This window comes from Pseudophryne corroboree, chromosome 4, assembly GCF_028390025.1.
Source record: "Pseudophryne corroboree isolate aPseCor3 chromosome 4, aPseCor3.hap2, whole genome shotgun sequence".
Taxonomy (NCBI): Eukaryota; Metazoa; Chordata; class Amphibia; order Anura; family Myobatrachidae; genus Pseudophryne; species Pseudophryne corroboree.
In genome coordinates this window covers 578,041,751-578,057,644 of record NC_086447.1, presented here as the reverse complement: position 1 = coordinate 578,057,644, position 15,894 = coordinate 578,041,751, and the positions used below count along the sequence as shown (strand labels likewise).

Sequence of the window (15,894 nt, the reverse complement as noted above, 5' to 3'; positions counted from 1 at the left end):
CACAAAGCACAATGACAGAATCCCAACTTGGCCACTCACTTAAACAAATCTTACTTAAAATAGCAATCTTGGTCTGGGGCAGTGTCTGCTGGGAACCGCTGTATTTCAGGAGACTCATGAGAAAATACCAACACAATCAGGAGTCACAGCTCACTTTCATTATCATATGTTTTCTCCAAGGAGTGCTTCAGGTGTCAGCCACAGGACAGATGAAGATAAAGCACAATACGAAAGACCATTTGCTTCACTTAAACGGAATAGGAAGGAATGCCTTTCACACATTAAATTAAATTGGGAACCATTTATTTCAATGCACGTGTGAGCATCATATCTCTGGCAGATGAGAAAGGAAAACAATGCGCACAGTACCAATTTCACAGCAAATTCAAGGGAAAATAAAGTAACTCTATGTTTTTAAGTCAACCGCAGTCACAATAAAATAATGTGTAAAAATGGAATATTGTATCTTCCTAAACCATCTCTATTAACATCCTCCAGTTGCACTTCAATGATTATTCCTGATACTACTGAAATAATTGGCTCTTTATTAGCTGCTTTTCTGGGGCATACCTGTAGAGCACAAATACACCATGGCTGTCGAGTAGGCTTTTCTCTTATTTATATCCCTGGGGCAATCCTACCACAGCAGTAGTGCCTTCATGTGGGATGATGCACTGAGACTGTACAAAAGTCCAGGCTGTGAAATGTGGGAAACTGGCCATGTTGTAATTAGGGTGGGTGCTAAGATTTAAAAAGGTCTTCAGATGAGTGATGTCAAACAGTCTATAGGCCTGATTCTAAGGTCACAGGCAAAAGCAATTGTCGTCTGCGAGTTTATGAAAATAGCTGCAAACTCTTCCCCTTGGCTACATTCATGTGGCCGAATGTACAAGGTCTGGGATACCCTCTTTTAGCACCCGTACACACTGTAATACCAATTGGGGATTCCATATATGCCAGCATCGAAGCTTGTGCCAGCCCTACAGTGACCCCAACCTCCCATGCTTGCTGTCATGCGGCTGTGAATGCAGCCACTTGCATTGATGTGCCCAATGACACTCCCATATTATACCCACTGAACGGACCATTTCTGCGTGCACCAGTAGCCACCTCCCAATCACCGCTCAGGAATGCCCATCACATTTCCGCCACACTTCTCATACCGTCTGTCGCAGTGACAACAAAAGCCTCAGCACTGCGTGCAACTCAAAATCACACCCAATGTCTGTGTGAATAATTCTAAAGATTAAGGAAAATTAAGAGACCAGTCATCATTAACTGTCAAGGGCAACAGATACCGATTCTCTCACCTCTCATTACACTCACAATAGAAAATGAATGACAGGTAGTTAGGAATCAATAGTGCTTCAAAGGCAGGAGTGGACGAAACAGTAATACATTTAGGGTTACCAGACTGGTGGATTCTCGTCCTAGGTTTCCGTATTTTTAAAAAGTATCCATTTTTTTAATAAGTAGCCCTAGTCATCACACTAAGCCTAGAACAGATGAAGAGTTTTGAACACATGGCATCACATTTCAGTTAGTCCTTCATTCCACGTGCACCATTACCACTATAATATACAGCAGTGACAAACGTTGACGGTGCTACTTATGAAAGAAAATGACAGAAGCATATGGCCAAACATGCAGCACATGGAGGACCATGGAGTGGCCAGTGCCAATGACGTTACATCCTATTTTCTGACATAATGCTCCTATTTTTGCTGAACTGTATTGCTTGCCATACATCAGGACGACCTGCATCCGTTGCGAGTTGTATCACGACTTCCCTTCAACTTACCCGGCAGCTCCCTGGCAGTCCCGGACACACAAGTGATCCACAATGTGCTAACGACATGTTGTTAAGTGATCCATCGTGTGCCTCACCAAAAATAAAAAAAAGTCCAGGGAAATGCCACTCAAAATCGTATGATGCACTGTATGTGCATAAAGCATGGTACGATGGGCACACAATTACGACGGATAATATGGGCTGCACGTATGATCTGAGGATACGATATTCAATCCACAGGATGCGCATCACATCGTAATCGTTCCCAAAACATGTACAATGTGCACACGATGCATTGTATGAGGCGTCAAAATCGTGTATTTGTACACAATATCGACCTAGTGTATGACCACCTTATCTGTTTGTACGGATAAAACCATGGATTAGCAAATCAACATGGTGACAGCTGTTGGGGTGTAAAATGTGGCTCCTCATGAGAGGAGCAATGTAGATCAGATGGAATGGTGCATGCGGCATAAGCATTGGATACCCTTACTGCAGCTGATGCAGAGTTGAACACGAGTTCATGTGCAGAGGATACAAGCATATGCAACTATGAGCGTAAATCATGTTTGTATGCAAATGCAATTGCTGTTTTCTAGGCTAATGGAGATGCTAATGTTAGCAAGTGAAGCTGCCACCCACAAATGAAAAGAGACGCAAACCGGAGACATCCCCTCCGGAGACGTTGGACACTCATTCGCAATAATGTACACATTAGCAGTCTACTGTATATGCAAATACGTGGTCTAAGGGTTGGTCTATGGCTATGTAGACTGGACACAGCAGGCGCCATGTTTTTGCATGTACTAGCTCACAGCCGTCAGCAGATACATGCCCTGAAAACGTCCTTAACACGCCTACATTTTTCCAACCACTCCCTGTAAACTCCAACTTAACACCTCCAAATGGTCACTTCCTGTCAGTCACTTTCCCATGAAATGCTCACTGTGTGCGGAATTGCAATGGCACCTTAGCACTGGCGTATTGCGATCACAGCACATGTGCAGCCTGACGACAATCGCTCCACTGCATGAATATTGGACATTGCGTACAAACATGAATTAGGCCCTATGGCCAATGCAGAGTCATACGGGCTAGGCCGAGTCATGCGTACGTGTAAATAATCCTTTTATCAGACAGATAAGTATAGCTAAAGTGCAAGTGCACACTGATGACGAGTGCTAGGAAACCAAGTATACGCACAGCAGTGATCTGGCTAGGGATATACGTACAGCTGCCCATACAGCAGAATATGCTCATTTAGTTCTGTGTATGCAAAAAAAGGAAAAGGATGAAAAGGTTGTAATTAACTAACAGGTTTGTCCAAAATCAGTAGACAGGATTTTGACGTGAGAACTTTATTACTACTGACATGTATTTTTCCTATCACTGACATAGTATCTCTCAGGTAGCTGCATGAAGTGTCTACACAATAGTTAATTGAGGTTTACAGTACATGTGTATGTGAACAACAGCTATAATGTTTTTTGTTCTTTTTTTACCAGTTATTTATATAGCGCACACATATTCCGCAGCACTTTAACAGAGAATATTTGCTCTTTCACATCAGTCCCTGCCCCAGTGGAGCTTACACTTTATATTCTCTACCACATGTACACGCACACATATTCACGCCTAGGGTAATTTTTGTTGGGATCCAATTAACCTACCAGTATATATATGGAGTGTGGGATGAAACCAGAGTACCCGGAGGAAACCCATGCAAGTGCGGGGAGAATATACAAACTCCACACAGTTAGGGCCATGGTGGGAATCGAACCCATGACCTCAGTGCTGTGAGGCAGTAATGCTAACTATAACACCATCCGTACTGCTAAATGTCCTCTTTATAATCAAAAGTAGGATTTGTCTATTGCGGAAATTCTAATAATAGATCACTGGGATGGACTGTGCCCTGCAATGCCTGCTGTATGCAATCTGACATTCCTTGTTTGTTTTATTTATGTGACCCTGGGTACACCTAGCCTGAATCTCTCCACTGATGTCCAGCCAATCTGTATGAGTATTGCAAAGTCATCAGATCTGTCATTCTCTATATTGAAAATATCTGTTTTTTCTTATATTTAAGCATTTCTTTCCAAAACAGTTGTTTCATTATAATGTCATAAGTAATGTTTTAATTTAAAACATGTGTTTCAAATACGATAGATTACTGGAAGGCGCTTTCAGGTTAAATATAGTATATGATGTAAACTTTGAAAAGAAGAAAGAAGACTCTTTTTGGGAAGCACTCATATACAGATAATATTGTACGACTCAATGTCAAAAAATAGCTAGCTAAAATACAAAATTTTTATTAATTCTCATTAAAAATGATTATTGGGGAGTTCAAATAGGCGCCAATATATGTTTGAATAGTGACAATGCGAAAATATGGGGAATAATGTACAAAATACGAGGTGCCAATACCTAATTCTGGCCGAGATGGGTATATCTATGATTTTGTTGATATTTGTACTCCAGCTGTGGATCAGTCTGTAATTATAAGTTGCTCATTCGTTGGAAATATGACCGTCATTTGTAAACTGCTATATATCCCAATTGGGAATTTTGATCCTAGCAGATGGTTGAATCATAGGTCATGACCGAGACGTAAGATAGTGCTCTATTAATAGTGACAGATGGGCGGCAAATATTTGCAGTACCAGGGTGTTCCTTAGTAGTCTCCTATCCAAGTACTTAACCCGGCCCTCCACTGCTTGGCTTCCAAGATCAGATGAGATTGGGCATCTCCAGCGGGGTATGACCGCAGACCTTATGCTCACCCTTGTCACGCTGTGTCCAAAATTGGGCACAGATAAGAGCCGATTAATATTGTCGTATGAGCCACAAGTTTGAAAGAAACACAGCTGATTTGATGTGAAAAAAAGGGGGGGGAATTTCTTATCACAGATGATACGGTATACTTAAGGATTAAATACCCATCTAAATTGTCAGGGCTTAAGTAGTCGCAGTATAAGTAGGAAAAGACCTATATGTTGCATAATTATCACATGCATATAAATCAAACATTGAATAAATGATATTATTATAATCATGCAAAAGAAGGGAACCTCCAAATTTGGTCTCCAAAACCACAAATTGCATGCGTAGTTACACTATAAATTGTGAAAATCAACTGAGCAGTGAAAACTACAACTCTCAAAAACCAATCACGAATTAATATCAACTGAGTTGACACAGTATGTATTCCATATGATACAAGCTAAACATAAATTAATGTTGAAAAAAATATTTTTTTGCAGTGTAAAGGAGAAGAGAGAAGGCGTTTTTGTTTTTGTTTTAAATGGGATCCAAGGTTTAGCAGATGTATCCACATCTGCTTTTTTGATAAAGATATGGACCCCAAAATAAGTTTAGTACTTATTCCTTTGCTGTTGATAATTAATGTCACTCAATATAGTATAACAGTCTGTGTAACATATAGGTAGGATTTTAATAGATACCTGTCCATGCGCTGATGCATAAATAGTAAGTATCCAAACCTGATATACAATTTTTTGGTTTAGATCCTACTTGTATGAAGAGGGAGATCCTGATGTCTCCTTAGGAGACTACATCCTCACGGTCACGTGGTGCGCACACGTGACCGCAACGAGCCGCTCTCGGCTAAGTCCGTCGCCTAGGGAACCGGAACAACAGAAAGTACAGTGCGGCCGGAGCCCGACAACAGGCCCAACGTGGGCAGACGCGGGCGGACGCGGCCGGCACCTTTCAGACATCAGGATCTCCCTCTTCATACAAGTAGGATCTAAACCAAAAAATTGTATATCAGGTTTGGATACTTACTATTTATGCATCAGCGCATGGACAGGTATCTATTAAAATCCTACCTATATGTTACACAGACTGTTATACTATATTGAGTGACATTAATTATCAACAGCAAAGGAATAAGTACTAAACTTATTTTGGGGTCCATATCTTTATCAAAAAAGCAGATGTGGATACATCTGCTAAACCTTGGATCCCATTTAAAACAAAAACAAAAACGCCTTCTCTCTTCTCCTTTACACTGCAAAAAAATATTTTTTTCAACATTAATTTATGTTTAGCTTGTATCATATGGAATACATACTGTGTCAACTCAGTTGATATTAATTCGTGATTGGTTTTTGAGAGTTGTAGTTTTCACTGCTCAGTTGATTTTCACAATTTATAGTGTAACTACGCATGCAATTTGTGGTTTTGGAGACCAAATTTGGAGGTTCCCTTCTTTTGCATGATTATAATAATATCATTTATTCAATGTTTGATTTACATGCATGTGATAATTATGCAACATATAGGTCTTTTCCTACTTATACTGCGACTACTTAAGCCCTGACAATTTAGATGGGTATTTAATCCTTAAGTATACCGTATCATCTGTGATAAGAAATTCCCCCCCCCTTTTTTCACATCAAATCAGCTGTGTTTCTTTCAAACTTGTGGCTCATACGACAATATTAATCGGCTCTTATCTGTGCCCAATTTTGGACACAGCGTGACAAGGGTGAGCATAAGGTCTGCGGTCATACCCCGCTGGAGATGCCCAATCTCATCTGATCTTGGAAGCCAAGCAGTGGAGGGCCGGGTTAAGTACTTGGATAGGAGACTACTAAGGAACACCCTGGTACTGCAAATATTTGCCGCCCATCTGTCACTATTAATAGAGCACTATCTTACGTCTCGGTCATGACCTATGATTCAACCATCTGCTAGGATCAAAATTCCCAATTGGGATATATAGCAGTTTACAAATGACGGTCATATTTCCAACGAATGAGCAACTTATAATTACAGACTGATCCACAGCTGGAGTACAAATATCAACAAAATCATAGATATACCCATCTCGGCCAGAATTAGGTATTGGCACCTCGTATTTTGTACATTATTCCCCATATTTTCGCATTGTCACTATTCAAACATATATTGGCGCCTATTTGAACTCCCCAATAATCATTTTTAATGAGAATTAATAAAATTTTTGTATTTTAGCTAGCTATTTTTTGACATTGAGTCGTACAATATTATCTGTATATGAGTGCTTCCCAAAAAGAGTCTTCTTTCTTCTTTTCAAAGTTTACATCATGTTTAACTGACTCGGGGGAGCACCACTGATGGGTAGTCTTTTGATACAAAAAGGAATGTGTTACCTTATATATCTGCTCCCCAAAATAAGGATTTGAACCCTAAATTCTATTATCAGTATTTACAGATAATTATCATTACACATATACACCATAAGACCAGTGCGGTTTCCAATCTTTGTTTCTCAAATAAATATAGTATATCACATATAACCATAATGTAAATAAAAACCTTATATGTAAAAAAAAGAGTAATTAAGGGATATTATTGAGGTAAACAGACAATACCTTTTAATCCATGACCTTGTTTTTAACCTGACCTCAAAATATTGATAAAGTCTTCAAACTAGGAAGCTCCAAAAGGTCATATTTAATTAAATTCTCTGAAAGGTCATGGGTAATTGCGAGTCACTGCCGTAAACGTCAATGGCATATTGCTAGTATTTTGTTTGATCAATGAAAATATGTCCAAAAAGTCTATAATAATACTCATGGTATAACTGAATAGGATGTCCAATAAAACATGGCTTAATTGGAATATTAAACTGCAAGTAGCAGCTTCTAGATTCCATGAAATAAAAAGTCACTAATTGGTTTCATCCATTTAGAGTCTGTTGATATGGGATGTAGTCATGGTTGGCCTAATATTCACCCATGTTTCCCTACCCTACATTGTGTTCAATATAAAGGGAATTATTATTAGTATATATAATAATAATTTTGGTGATTACTTTCACAAGTGCCACCTACATCATGGATCCGCAGTATGATCCATTTAGCATTTTTAAAAACGACATACAGTGCAGTTATTGTGGATGTCATAATGACCAATAAATAATTAGTCCCACAAGTGTTGATGCTAGTTTTACTTCCTTGAGGACAAAACACAAAAGACTGCACTATAACCGAACATGTCTTTGGGGGAAAATGTATTAAACCTTCTAAAGAGTGGAGAAGTGGACATTTCCCATAGCAACCAATCAGCTTCCAGATAGCTTTTATAGACTGTACTTAATAAATGCTAGCTAGAAGCTGGTTGGTTGCTATGGCAACTTCTCCACTTGTCTACACTTTAGGAAGCTTCATATAGTATAACTCTCACTATGAGCATTATAGGAGATGCCACCCAGAAAACAAATTACTTTGTTTTCGAGTGCTTCACATATAGTTACTTACCAGTAAATGAACCTTGTGATTGATGCCTTCTCATTGGCCTACCTTTTCTAATATAGAACAAGTATTGTGAGCCTCAAGCAGTTGTGTGCTGTAGGCATCATCCCTGATGCCCACAGAGCCGTACTTCCTGTCAAGAGCAACAAGTGCACCACAGTTATTCCTTCAGAAACAGTAACCACAGTCATGTAAGCACTATCAGAAACAACATGTGCTCTAGCATCAGAGGTTATTCCTATTTTCCACTATACTCAATATACTGTACAGTACTACTGTAAATTGAAATATTAAAGCCCCTTTTGTCATGATATCTGGTCCACATAACCACTCTATTTGCATTTGTATCCAGTTGAATATAAGTAAGCACTGTTTTCTTCCCATATTCCAAACTCTAAATCTGACATTCTGGCTACCCGTCCCTTTCAGCTCAACAAGATTTTGCCAAGGTACTGCACGTTCTAGCTGGTTTACTTCTAACTCTAAGGGCCTGATTCTGAGTCACACTCAATCCACATGAAATGATGATGCTTATGTAATTGACAAATTTTTAGAATCTGTGCATGTGCAAAAAATGTCTAAACAAAACCCTACAGCGCATGCCTGAAGCAGAGTATATGTACAAAGGTGCTGTTGTGATTTGAACAGACAGTATCAGAAATGGAGAGGAAAAGTGATGGGTGTCCCTGGATGTTGACTTGGAGGTATCTAGTACTGAACCTGATAAAAGTCTTTCTCATGAGCATGCTATGGGAGTGTTGCAGGCAAGTCAGTTTCACCGTCCAAGTCTGGCCTCCTATATTCGCAGAAGCATAGCAGCAGAGTCAGGCAACTGCCATGGAGCTGGTGGAAGTGTCGATGGTGTAAGCAATGGTGTAGCGATGGAGGAATATAAAGAAATAACAGCAGTATTACAGCATGTAGGGATGCAGAAAGTGGGAGACCCAACCATGGACATACGCACACTTGTATACCAGGGGAAGGACTAATACTAGCATTTGGTTACACTAGCCGCTGCAACACTGACAACAGACGCAAGAGTGAATGCAGCTGCAACTATCTCTGAATCAGTCCCTAAATGTTGTCTTAACCATTTAGGGGCTGATTCTGAGTCAGACACACTTGCATCTGTAGCGTTTGTGACTTTATGCTAATACTGCTACAAGTCCCTTTCCAGGGGTACATCCGCTCTGTGCTAGGTGCTGATTCTCCATCTGAGCATCCAGAACATGCCCATAAGATGCAGCCTTTCACTACATCTGATTAACCATGCCCTGTCACTGCCTAGGAACACCCAATACATTTTAATACATTTCAGATATTGTGCATCTGAAACATAATAGTGACATAATAGCGTAAACAATGGGGACAAAGCCTCATGCCCTCACATTCCACCCATTTCACAAGTAAGTGAATGGGGTGTGGGAGAATGTCCTACTCTCCCAAAAATCTTCGGTACTTCCTAAAATACAGTGATTGATCACTCCTTTAATTTTGAGATGGAATCATTGCTATGTAAGCAACTCAGAATCTCCAGAATCATATCCTTTAGCAAGGCTTAGAATTTAAAAATCTATTTGGAAAATTCTGAGGTTCTACACATTAACCTGCCATTGCAACATACGGACTGTCGTCCTTAAACAACTGTATGCTAAGGTGTCTATTCATGAAGTATTGAAAAGAGTGGAGAAGTGGGCCTGTGGAGAAGCTGCCCATGGCATGAATGTGTGTATGTCACGGCCCTCTACATTTTGACTAGAATTTTGGCCTGCTGATGAGGTGACTCCAATGATGTAACTCCCTTCCCTCCATCCCCACTCATAACCACAGTCATAAACATTCTTCTCACGCCTTATAAGACTGAATCAACTATGCAAGAGGCCAGAAGTGGGATCTAAACATTTTACTCAATTTGTACAGTATTAAAAAGCCAAGACATGTATTCTACCCTACTGACACTCCCCCTTGTTTTTCTTCTATACCCCCATCCTAATGCTGGTCATACATCAGGACGACCCGCATCCGATGCGAGTTGTATCACGATTTCCCTTGAACTGCCTGGCAGCTCCGTGGCAGTCCCGGACACACGAGTGACACACAATGTGCTAACGACCTGTCGTTAAGTAATCGATCGTGTGCCTCACCAAAAAGAAAAAAAAGTCCAGGGAAATGCCACTCAAATGGTACGATGTGCATACAATTACAACGGATAATGTGGGCTGCACGTATGATCTGAGGATATGACATTCGACCCACGAGACGCGCATCGCATCGCAATCGTACCTAAAACATGTACAATGTGACTACCTTATCTGTACGGATAAAACCATGGATTAGCAAATCAACATGGTGACAGCTGTTGGGGTGTAAAATGTGGCTCCTCATGAGAGGAGCAATGTAGATCAGATGGAATGGTGCATGCGGCATAAGCATTGGATACCCTTACTGCGGCTGATGCAGAGTTGAACACGAGTTCATGTGCAGAGGATACAAGCATATGCAACTATGAGCGTAAATCATGTTTGTATGCAAATGCAATTGCTGTTTTCTAGGCTAATGGAGATGCTAATGTTAGCAAGTGAAGCTGCCACCCACAAATGAAAAGAGACGCAAACCAGAGCCATCCCCTCCGGAGACGTTGGACACTCATTCGCAATAATGTACACATTAGCAGTCTACTGTATATGCAAATACGTGGTCTAAGGGTTGGTCTATGGCTATGTAGACTGGACACAGCAGGCGCCATGTTTTTGCATATACAAGCTCGCAGCCGTCAGCAGATACATGCCCTGAAAATGTCACTGACACGCCTACATTTTTCCAACCACTCCCTGTAAACTCCAACTTAACACCTCCAAATGGTCACTTCCTGTCAGTCACTTTCCCATGAAATGCTCGCTGTGTGCGGAATTGCAATGGCACCTTAGCACTGGCGCATTGCGATCGCAGCACACGTACAGTCTGACGACAATCGCTCTGCTGCATGAACACTGGACATTGCGTACAAACATGAATTAGGCCCTATGGCCAATGCAGAGTCATACGGGCTAGGCCGAGTCATGCGTACGTGTAAATAATCCTCTTATCAGACAGATAAGTATAGCTAAAGTGCAAGTGCACACTGATGACGAGTGCTAGGAAACCAAGTATACGCACAGCAGTGATCTGGCTAGGGATATACGTACAGCTGCCCATACAGCAGAATATGCTCATTTAGTTCTGTGCACACAAAAAGGAAAAGGATGAAAAGGTTGTAATTAACTAACAGGTTTTTCCAAAATCAGTAGACAGGATTTTGACGTGAGAACTTTATTACTACTGACATGTATTATTCCTATCACTGACATAGTATCTCTCAGGTAGCTGCATGAAGTGTCTACACAATAGTTAATTGAGGTTTACAGTACATGTGTATGTGAACAACAGCTATAATGTTGCTGAATGTCCTCTTTATAATCAAAAGTAGGATTTGTCTATTGTTGAAATTCTAATAATCTGCTCAGAAGAGCAAAGCAGGTCCTCAGACTAGGATCATTGGGATGGACTGTGCCCTGCAATGCCTGCTGTATGCAATCTGACATTCCTTGTTTGTTTTATTTATGTGACCCTGGGTACACCTAGCCTGAATCTCTCCACTGATGTCCAGCCAATCTGTATGAGTATTGCAAAGTCATCAGATCTGTCATTATCTATATTGAAAATATCTGTTTTTTTAAGCATTTCTTTCCAAAACAGTAGTTTCATTATAATGCCATAAGTAATGTTTTAATTTAAAATATTTGTTTCAAATATGATAGATTACTGGAAGGCGCTTTCAGGTTAAATACAGTATATCACATATAACCATAATGTAAATAAAAAGCTTATATGTAAAAAAGAGTAATTAAGGGATATTATTGAGGTAAACAGACAATACCTTTTAATACATGACCTTGTTTTTAACCTGACCTCAAAATATTGAAAAATTCTTCAAACTAGGAAGCTCCAAAAGGTCATATTTAATTAAATTCTCTGAAAGGTCATGGGTAATTGCGAGTCGTTGCCATAAACGTCATTGGAATATTGCTAGTATTTTGTTTGATCAATGAAAATATGTCCAAAAAGTCTATAATAATACTCATGGTATAACTGAATAGGATGTCCAATAAAACATGGCTTAATGGGAATATTAAACTGCAAGTAGCAGCTTCTAGATTCCATGAAATAAAAAGTCAATAATTGGTTTCATCCATTTAGAGTCTGTTGATATGGGATGTAGTCAGGGTTGGCCTAATATTCACCCATGTTTCCATACCCTACATCGTGTTCAGTATAAATGGAATTATTATTAGTATATATAATAATAATTTTGGTGATTACTTTCACAAATGCCAACTAAATCATGGATCCGCAGTATGATCCATTTAGCATTTTTAAAAACTACATACAGTGCAGTTATTGTGGATGTCATAATGACCAATAAATAATTAGTCCCACAAGTGTTGATGCTAATTTTACTTCCTTGAGGACAAAACACAAAAGACTGCACTATAACCGAACATGTCATTGGGGGAAAATGTATTAAACCTTCTAAAGAGTGGAGAAGTGGACATTTCCCATAGCAACCAATCAGCTTCCAGATAGCTTTCATAGACTGTACTTGATAAATGCTAGCTAGAAGCTGGTTGGTTGCTATGGCAACTTCTCCACTTGTCTACACTTTAGGAAGCTTCATATAGTATAACTCTCACTATGAGCATTATAGGAGATGCCACCCAGAAAACAAATTACTTTGTTTTCGAGTGCTTCACATATAGTTACTTACCAGTAAATGAACCTTGTGATTGATGCCTTCTCATTGGCCTACCTTTTCTAATATAGAACAAGTATTGTGAGCCTCAAGCAGTTGTGTGCTGTAGGCATCATCCCTGATGCCCACAGAGCCGTACTTCCTGTCAAGAGCAACAAGTGCACCACAGTTATTCCTTCAGAAACAGTAACCACAGTCATGTAAGCACTATCAGAAACAACATGTGCTCTAGCATCAGAGGTTATTCCCATTTTCCACTATACTCAATATACTGTACAGTACTACTGTAATTTGATATATTAAAGCCCATTTTGTCATGATATCTGGTCCACATAACCACTCTATTTGCATTTGTATCCAGTTGAATATAAGTAAGCACTGTTTTCTTCCCATATTCCAAACTCTAAATCTAACATTCTGGCTACCCGTCCCTTTCAGCTCAACAAGACTTTGCCAAGGTACTGCACGTTCTAGCTGGTTTACTTCTAACTCTAAGGGCCTGATTCTGAGTCACACTCAATCCACATGAAATGATGATGCTTATGTAATTGAGCGATTTTCAGAATCTGTGCACGTGCAAAAAATGTCTAAACAAAACCCTACAGCGCATGCATGAAGCAGAGTATATGTACAAAGGTGCTGTTGTGATTTGAACAGACAGTATCAGAAATGGTGAGGAAAAGTGATGGGTGTCCCTGGATGTTGACTGGGAGGTATCTAGTACTGAACCTGATAAAAGTCTTTCTCATGAGCATGCCATGAGAGTGTTGCAGGTAAGTCAGTTTCACCATCCAAGTCTAGCCTCCTATATTCGCAGAAGCATAGCCGCAGAGTCAGGCACCTGCCATGGAGCTGGTGGAAGTGTCGATGGTGTAAGCAATGGTGTAGCGATGGAGGAATATAAAGAAATAACAGCAGTATTACAGCATGTAGAGATGTAGAAAGTGGGTGACCCAACCATGGACATACGCACACTTGTACACCAGGGGAAGGACTAATACTAGCATTTGGTTATACTAGCCGCTGCAACACTGACAACAGACGCAAGAGTGAATGCAGCCACAACTATCTCTGAATCAGTCCCTAAATGTTGTCTTAATCATTTAGGGGCTGATTCTGAGTCAGAGGCACTTGCATCTGTAGCGTTTGTGACTTTATGCAAATACTGCTACAAGTCCCTTTCCAGGGGTACATCCACTCTGTGCTAGGTGCTGATTCTCCATCTGAGCATCCAGAACATGCCCATAAAATGCAGCCTCTCACTACATCTGATTAACCATGCCCTGTCACTGCCTAGGAACACCCAATACATTTTTAATACATTTCAGACATTGTGCATCTGAAACATAATAGTGAAATAATAGCGCAAACAATGGGGACAAAGTCTCATGCCCTCACATTCCACCCATTTCACAAGTAAGTGAATGGGGTGGGGGAGAATGGCCTACTCTCCCTAAAATCTTCGGTACTCCCTAAAATACAGTGATTGATCACTCTTTTAATTTTGAGATGGAATCATTGCTATGTAAGCAACTCACAATCTCCAGAATCATGTCCTTTAGCAAGGCTTAGAATTTAAAAATCTATTTGGAAAATTCTGAGGTTCTACACATTAACCTGCCATTGCAACATACGAACTGTTGTCCTTAAACAACTGTATGCTAAGAGGTCTATTCATGAAGCAGTGAAAAGAGTGGAGAAGTGGGCCTATGGAGAAGCTGCCCATGGCATGAATGTGTGTGCATGTCACGGCCCTCTACATTTTGACTAGAATTCTGCAGAGAATTTTGGCCTGCTGATGAGGTGACTCCAATGATGTAACTACCTTCCCTCCATCCCCACTCATAACCACAGTCATAAACATTCTTCTCACGCCTTATAAGACTGAATCAACTATGCAAGAGGCCAGAAGTGGGATCTAAACATTTTACTCAATTTGTACAGTATTAAAAAGCCAAGACATGTATTCTACCCTACTGACACTCCCCTTGTGTCAACTCCCCCTTGTTTTTCATCCTAATGCTGGTCATTCATCAGGACGACCCGCATCCAACGCGAGTCGAATCACAATTTCCCTTGATCTCCCCGGCAACTGCCTGACAGTCCCGGACACACGAGTGACACACAAAGTGCTAACGACCCATTGTTAAACAATCGATTGTGTGCCTCACAAAAAATTCCAGGGAAATTCCACTCAAAATCATACAATGCATCGTATGTGCATAAAACATGGTACGATGTGCACACAATTACGACGGATAATATGGTCTGCACGTATGATGAGAGGATGCAACATTCAACCCATGGGACCGCACAGTGGCCCTCATTATACAACTGCTGCGGAGAAAGCGCCCTCCCTCCTTGCTGTACCATATCTGCAATAGGTACCGGAGCCGTAATACCATTTAGCGACCAAGAGGTAACGGGGAAACACGCTGATAATACCCGCCTGGTGGGTTCACTAAAGCCTGCATTGGCCGGAGCTGATTGCTCTCAACACGGCATTAGAGATACCGGTATATGGACGTACACTCAGAGACTGAGTTTAACGGAGGTGGAGCATAGCGCAATACCGCGCACTGAAAAGGGTGAGAACCTAAATACTATCTGGGACTGTGTGACATACACTATTCAACATATAATCAGACTGTCATTATCAAATGATGCTTAAAATGCGCATGGAATAATTGGATACAAATGACATTCCTTATCTGTTGATATTCCTACTCACAACTAACATAGGAAAGTGAAAAAGGGAATATTGCAGGTATATGGTGTGATCACAATATTAGAGATCCCATAAGAGATTTATGGTTGGAGAGTCTAATTTTTAGCTTTTTAAATAACTTGTAATTGTTATATCCACTGTGTTTTTATAATAAATATGGAATATTTTTGCGCTCCCTTGGTTAAAATTATTGCTCATTCCGAGTTGATCGCTAGCTGCCGTTGTTCGCTGCATAGCGATCATTTAAAAAAACGTCAAGTCTGTGCATGCGTATGCACCGCAATGCGCACGTGCGGCGTACGGGTACAGAGAGCAT

At 40.3% G+C, this 15,894-nt stretch overlaps 2 pseudogenes; one reads left to right on the top strand and one right to left on the bottom strand.

Annotated features, from left to right (window-relative positions):
* Positions 1–4,449: 4,449 nt before the first annotated feature.
* LOC134912168 (5S ribosomal RNA) lies at positions 4,450–4,570 on the bottom strand (annotated as a pseudogene).
* Positions 4,571–6,322: 1,752 nt separating this feature from the next.
* LOC134912167 (5S ribosomal RNA) lies at positions 6,323–6,443 on the top strand (annotated as a pseudogene).
* The last annotated feature ends 9,451 nt before the right edge of the window (positions 6,444–15,894 follow it).